This window comes from Phascolarctos cinereus, unplaced genomic scaffold (genome assembly GCF_003287225.1).
Source record: "Phascolarctos cinereus isolate Bilbo 61053 unplaced genomic scaffold, phaCin_HiC Scaffold_2;HRSCAF=192, whole genome shotgun sequence".
Lineage (NCBI taxonomy): Eukaryota > Metazoa > Chordata > Mammalia > Diprotodontia > Phascolarctidae > Phascolarctos > Phascolarctos cinereus.
The window spans coordinates 247,626,117-247,633,910 of record NW_027555625.1 but is presented as its reverse complement, the minus strand read 5'-3'; the positions used below and the strand labels follow the sequence as shown (position 1 = coordinate 247,633,910).

General features: G+C 37.0%; 1 pseudogene; it reads left to right on the top strand.

Annotated features, from left to right (window-relative positions):
• The first annotated feature begins 1,620 nt into the window (after window positions 1–1,620).
• On the top strand, window positions 1,621–3,045 carry LOC110205060 (centriolar and ciliogenesis-associated protein HYSL1-like; annotated as a pseudogene).
• The last annotated feature ends 4,749 nt before the right edge of the window (window positions 3,046–7,794 follow it).

Genomic DNA, 7,794 nt, shown 5'->3' with positions numbered 1-7,794 from the left:
TAGATGACCCCTCAGCAAGGCCAAGCTTCTCAGCCTGTTCAAAGTTGATTCTTTGCCTAAGGTCTAGGAATGAGGCTGATTAATTGGGAATCTTATCACTTACTTTAAGTAGGAAGTTGAGTAAATCAATAACCCCCATCTTTATTCATTTCCTTTAAGCAGGGAGGACTACTAGGGAATTTAAAATGTGATTTGATCTATTGAAATTAAATTTGTATGCAACTTTTTGGAATTATATACATCATGAACAGCATGGTACACCATCCTAGAGTTGGAGGCAGGAGAGAGGAAAGGAAGATAGAACCAATGTAGTACTTATGGAGTTGTAGACTTCTCAGTGGACTTACCCAATCTAATGCAGAGCCAAGCATATCAATTGTTTGTCAACCTTAGTTTTCTCATCTGAAAAATTAGGTGGTATGATGAACCCTCATGTCCCAAGTTCAGGTTCCTTTAAGCTTTCCTTGAACAAGTACTAAATGAATCAAAACTATCTATTCTGGAATTTTCAAGTAATGTTAGCACTCCACATCTTGGGTTCCAGAGAGGTACTCTTTTTTCTAGTTCTCTAAGTCACAGGTAGTTGGTATGACCTCAAAAAGCCCACTTGGGCACAGAAGAGGTAAACAGCCTGTGTATGTACCAGAAACAAATATCAACAATGTTTGTACTGTTTGTTGTCTTTGTGTGATCCATTTTTGTATGCTCTTCTCTTCTACCTCTATATGTTTTCATTAATCAAGTAATAGATATTTATTGAGCACCAGGCACTATGCTAAGTGCTGGGGATATAAATATGAAAAAAGACAATTCTTATTTTTATGGAGCTTACAATCAAATGAGAGAACATAACACACAAAAGGAAGCTGAAAAGCATGGGTAGGGGATGAAATGGGGTGGGGGGGGTGGAGAAGTCCCAAAGTAGTGCAGCCAGGTGAAAAATAGATGCTTAAGGAATGTTTGACTATTGATTGACAGGAGGCATTTTAAACTCAACATGTCTACAACTGAACTCATCTTTCCCCTGAACTTTCCCCCACTCCTATCCCTTTTACTACAGAGGATGATACCACTCTCCTAGTCCCTCAGGCTTGACACTTGACATCCTCTACTATCTTTTAGCCCCATATTCAAACTGCTGCCAAGATGTTGATTTCTGTTTTGCAACATCTCTAGAATATGTCCCCTTCTCTCCTCTGATACTGCAACAACCCTGGTATGGGGCTCTCATCACCTCACTCTTGGACTACTGCCATAGCCTACTGGTAAGTTTGCATGCCCCAACTCTCCACTCCAATCCAGCCTCTAAAGTGATTTTCCTAAAGTGCAACTCCAATCATGTCACCTCAGGTCCCCTACTCGATGACCACCAGGGCTCCTGATTGCCTCCAGGACCAAATACAAAATCTGTTTGCAATTAAAAGCCCTTCATAACTTAGCACTCTTTCCAATCTTCTCACACCTTATTCCCTGCCCAACTAAAGTCCCATCCTCAACAGGAAGCCTTTCCCAATCCCTCTTTATTTGAGTGCTTTCTCCTTCTTATTTCCTACTTTTCTTTTACAGAGCTTGCTTGTACATATTTGTTGTCTCCCTCATTGAATTGTGAGCTCCTTGAGGGCAGGGACTGCCTTTTGCCTCTTTCTGCAGCCTCAGCACTTAGCACAGTGCCTGGCACACAGAAATGTTTATTGAAGAAGGCTGGTTGCTGCTTACTGGACAGAGCAGAAGATTTCTGAGGGCCATCTTCTCTCAAGTATTCAGCTCCATCTTCAAGGTGATAAAATAGAAGGCTAAACTGACTGAAAGAACTTAATCAATGGTTATATTCCACATTGGAAGCAAAGCTCAGAAACATCTAAGAAACTCTCACTCTAAGTAATTTCAATGGCAGAAAAAAAAAGACATGCCTACCATATAGAAGAAGCAGTGGAGAAACTCATGGGGCCCGATAAGCAAAAATGGGCCACTACAGATCCAGAAGAATGTATGGCAGCTGCTGCTATAGCCTTTACCCAAATCTGGAAAAGGCAGGGTGAAAGGGATACCACAAGAGAAGCCAGATCAAACCAGTATGATCCCTATAGTAAAGCTTCAGTGACCTGGTCAAGGTACCTTCTCTACCTATGCATCTGCGGTGCTCACAAGATTTTATAGTTTCAGAGACTGGCTCAGACACTTGCCAGATAGCCCAGAAGCCAGTAATGAAGAGGAAAGTGCTTCATAGGAAGCCAGATGTTGAAGTACTGGTTACAAATGAGTCTGTCATAAGTGATTCAGTGTCTAGTATAGAAAATGACATGGAGCTCTGATACTTGAGGCAAAGATTAATGAATTTGCAGCCCTTCCAGGAAGACAAGGGTTAGGCTGAAGGTATGGATAGTTCAGAAAAAGTTGTACCCACAACATTCATACCATGACATTTCTCAGGAAGAAGCAATCATCTGCTACCTACAAAGAAACGCAATGGAACCTCCAGCTTACTAACAAGTTCTGATCGTTTCTAATCGACCCAAATCATTCATCCTCCCAAAGCTAGATGGCTAAGCTGAAACCTGAGAAAGATTGAGTAGTCAGGTACTCTGAGTACAAAAGAGATTGGGACTCAATGAGGTTCCCTGGAGAAGATCAAAGGAAAGACCTTCGTTGGGGTGTTCAAGAGCAGATGATCTGTCGGTCAGAACCCCAACCTAAGCCTTAGCACATATGACCCCAACAACTACTTAGGACCAACCATGAAGAAACAATCTGCCTTCCTTCAGGGTGTGCACTGTGACCTAGAAACAACTGACTCTAAAAAATCAAGGAAGATTTTAAGGAAGGACTTCATCCATCACTGGCTCATCAGATGCCAATTAACTTCCAAAATTACCATTCACAAACCCAGCACTCTTAACTTTAAGACAAATCATGCCAGAGAAAGAACCAAACTTGTAGTCCATTTGTCATATTTGATAATAAGTACTACTTGTATTCTGTGCCTTTTTCCCATTTGGCCAGGCTGAACTGTTGTATGATTTTATTAGTCAATCGGTGGTGGATGTGATTTTCATAGCTGCTGGGAGTTAAACCTATCTTAATAAAGAATATTTTAGAAATGTTAAAAAAAGTTTGACTTTCATCATGTAATATAGTCTAATTTCTATAAAATGTTGACACCCTAGGATTAAAGCAACCATTGTACAAATGTTTTATTCTTAGAAGAAAATAACTTTCTCTTTTAGACTAGCTCTCATCTAGACATTAATGAGAATTCCCACTTCCCCCAAATTTAAAACATTACTGTCTCCTCATAGTTGTGATTTTTTTCTTGTCCAACATGCAAATCTTTAAGGTCCCTAAGAAGTAATAAGAGGTTTAATAAAAAGATAGATATTAGTCTTATTGGAAAGCAAAATCTATGAAAATATCTTCTATACATTTACTTTATGTTAATTTTACATTAATTAATGCTAAAGCAAAATGGAAATGCTTTGAAAGTACCAAATAACCACATTAATACATGTTTTTACTAATTACTAATATGCAAAATAATTAGTGAAAAATAATTACATGTATTAATGTCAATTTGTGATAACTAACAAAAGGAAGTATCATATTATTATGATTACTTTCCAGCCAAAGAGAATGAGCCAGGTAAAAAAAAAAGCTTGCCAATTTTGCAATTCTAGGGAAACAATTAATATACAAATTTACCTGAGGAAGAGTTTTTAAAAAGATTCCATAAGGTAACACAATGTTGGTAGATCTATCTTCAGAAGATTAGATTAAATACTTAGTTCTACTACTGACAGACTTTGTGATTTCTGCATATCATATACGCAATTTCCATTCTGATAGGCAAAAGAAAGGGCAGCTAGGTGGTGCTAGTGTGCTAGAGTGCAGGGCCTGGAGTCAGGAATACCTGAGTTCAAATCCTGCCTCAAACACCGTGTGACCCTGGGCAAGCCACTTGACCCTATTTGCCCCAGTTTCCTCATTTGTAAAATGAGCTGGAGAAGGAAATGACAAACCACTCTAGTGTCTTTGCCAAGAAAAGCTCAAATGGGGTTAAAAAGAGTTGGACATGACTGAAAAACAACTGAACAAAAAGCAAAATAAAACACATCAAATTACTGCTAGATAAAGCCAGTGTTACCAACTCTGCAAATGGTAAAAGAAAAAGTTTCAGTCAAGTGTTTCAATCCACATTGTACTTTCTTCACATCGCCAAATCACTGAAGACAACATGGAAGATTGTGGTGAGGTTAAGCAAATCTGTAAATCTTAAAGTGTTTTTACTTACTTTCTTTCTTTTGTAAATAGTATTTTACTTTTTCCAATTACATGCAAAGGCACTCTTCAACATTCATTTTTTATAAGATTTTGAGTTCCAAATTTAATCCCTCCCTCCTTCCCTTTCCTCTCCCCTCCTCAAGATGGCAAGCAATCTGATATAGGTTATACATATGCAATCTTGTTAAACATATTTCCAAAACTTGTATGGTCTGATGCTGAGTGAAGTGAGCAGAAGCAGGAAAACGTTGTACACAGTAACAGCCATGTTGTGCAATGACTAATAATTGATAAGACTTGATGCTTCTCAGCAATACAAGAATCTAAGACATCTCCAAAGGCCTCATGATGGAAAATGCTATCCACATCCAAAGAAAGAACTATGGAGTTTGAATGCAGATCAAAGCATACCATTTGCTATTTTTTTCCTTTTGTTGTGTTTTGTTTCTTCTTTCTGGTGGTTCCTCTTATTGGTTCTAATTCTTACTTACAACACCACTAATGTGAAAATGTTTAATAGGAATGTATATGTACAGCCTATATCAGATTGTTCACCATCTTGGGAAGTGAGGTGGGGAAGGAGGGGGAGAAAAATTTAAAACTCAGAGGCCTATGGAAGTGATTGTTGATAATTCAAAATAAATTAATTTAAAAAAAAGAAAAAATATATTTCCACATTAGTCATCTTGTGAAAGAAGAATCATGGGAAAAACCAGGAGAAAGAAAAAACAAAACAAAAAACAGTGAAAATAGTATGTTTCTATCTGCATTCAGACTCCATAGTTCTCTCTCTGGATGTGAATGGCATTTTCCATCATGAGTCTTTTGGAATTGTTTTGGATCATTGTATTGCTGAGAAGTGCTACATCTATCATAGTTGATCATTGCACAATATTGCTATTATTAAAGTGCTCTTTCAATGTCTTACTATTACTGTCATATGTAGCAGGATTTTCACTACTGATTTAGGTATGCATAGTACTTACTTTTATCTTCTAGGAAATGGTACATAATACCTCTAAAAGGTGAAAAAGTTGAATGTTTGTAAATTGCCTTCAATAGCCAGGTACATTGAAGACAAGCATCATATTAATAGATACAGATAAGGTGGTTTTGCCACTTAGAGGCCTAACAGCAAAAGTTGACTCAGTTGATTATAGGATCACAGAACTTTAGACCTAAAGGCTTTAGAGGCCACCTAATTCAACCTTTTTGTTTTAGAAACAAGGAAACTGAGGTCCAGAGAGATGAAATGACTCGATCATGGTCACCCCACTAGTCAGCCAACTGGGGAGAAAAAATGTTAGCCTCATGTTTGGGGAGTGCATCAGACTAAATATACCATCTCTCTGTTCTCTCTTTCCCTATAAGATCTTGGTAGAAATATCCTGAGGATAGAGAAAGGAAAATACAAAACTCTCACTCCAAAGGAGTTATCAAATGGTTATTTTTTTTAAGGCAATTGGGGTTAAGTGACTTGCCCCAGGTCACACAGCTAGTAAGTGTCAAATGTTTGGTCTGAGGTCACATTTGAACTCAAGTCCTCCTGACTTCAGCACCGGTGCTCTGTCCACAGCGCCACCCAGCTGCCCTGCAAATGGTTATTAAAAAACATAGTTTTTCATCTCATACCATTTACCAAGATAAGGTCAAAATAGGTACATAATTTAGACATAAAGAGTAATATCATAAGCACGTTCAGGGAACATGGAAAAAATTCACCAGTCAGATATACAGATGAGGGAAAAATTGATGACCAAATAAGAGACAAAGAGGACCAGGGGATGTAAAATGGATATTTTGATTACATTAAATTTAAAATGTTTGGCACAAGCAAAACCAAGGCAGCCAAGATAAGAAAGGAAAGCAGGAAACTAGGGGAAAATTACAGCTAGTTTCTCTGACAAAGGCCTCATTTCTTAAATAGAGAACTGAGTCAAATTTATAAGACTACAAGTCATTCCCACTTTTCAGAAGAAACTAACATTATCAAGTTACAGAAATTGCTCTAAATCACTACTGATTAGAGAAATGCAAATTAAATCAACTATGAGATAGTATCTCACACCTATCACATTGGCTAATATGACAGAAAAGGAAAATGACATGTTGGAAGAGATATGAAAAACTGGAATATTAATGCATTGTTGGTGGAGTTGTGAACTGATCCAACCATTCTGGAGAACAATTTGGAACTATGCCCAGAGGGTTATAAAATTGTGCATACCCTGTGACACAGCAATACCACCATGAAGTCTGTATCCCAAAAAGATTAAAAAAATAAAGGAAAAGGATATGTACAAAAATATTTATAGTAGCTCTTTTTTGTGGTGGCAAAGAACTGGAAATTGAGATTCCTATCAATTGGGGAATGGCTATGTGATTGTGATGGAATACTATTGTGCTATAAGAAATGACAAGCAGGATACTTTCAGAAAAACCTGAGAAGATTCACATGCACTGATGCAAAGTGAAGACAGTGGAACCAGGAGAACATTGTACACGGTAACAGCGATATTATATGATGATAAACGGTGACTTAGCTATTCTGATCAATACAATTATCCAAGATAATTCTGAAGGACTTAAAATGAAAAATGCTACCCACTTCCAGAGGAAGAATGAATGCAAATTAAAGCACGAAATGTTTTTCACTTCTTCATTTCACAACATGGCTAACATGGAAATGTTTTGCATGATTTCACATGTATAATTGATACTGCATTTCTTGCCATCACAATGGGTAGAGAGCAGAGAGAGAACTGAGAACTCAAATTTAAAAAAAAAGAATGTTAAAAACAAATAAATAATAATTTTAAAAGGCATTATACTAAAAAAAAATCAAAAATTTAAAAAAACCCAAACTTTGGTTTGGCCCAAAATAAAGGTGGCCACAACAGCACAAGTGTAATAACAGTATCATGACCTGTTTTCTACCTTATGTTGCCATTGCATAGCCATTGCATAGAGAAATGGAACTTTGGAGGGGATGAAGAAGCAATATATTTGGAGTTCTAACAGTTCCTTTTAGAACTATTCTGGGAAGAATTCTAAGATTACAACTTTTGAATTAATAACAATAATAAATATTTGGGCATATTTGATTTCTTTCAGCAACAAAACATGACCCTCAGGAGAAAGAATGAATTATTAATATAAATCATTGCTGTCCTAAGAATTCTGAGGCACGTTCATCCGTGACACTTGGTTAACAAAAAGGTATTATTAAGCATTTTCTAATCTGCTTACAACCATGTCAAGCACTGCTACAAAACAATCCATTTGTTTATGCTGCCCCCCCAAAAATAAATAGTCCAAATATAGGTAAGGCAAAGTAAGTTATCTGCAGCAGATTTTTAAATGTTTCCCTAAAGGAGAAAACAGCTTGAAATGGTTAAAAAAATTATACTAAAAAGTAAATGCCAAACACAACTGATCTTCTTCAAAAGGACCTTTATTCAGATCTATGGTTTTAACATTCATCTCCACAAACCTGTACATACTCCTCCAAAAAGCTAA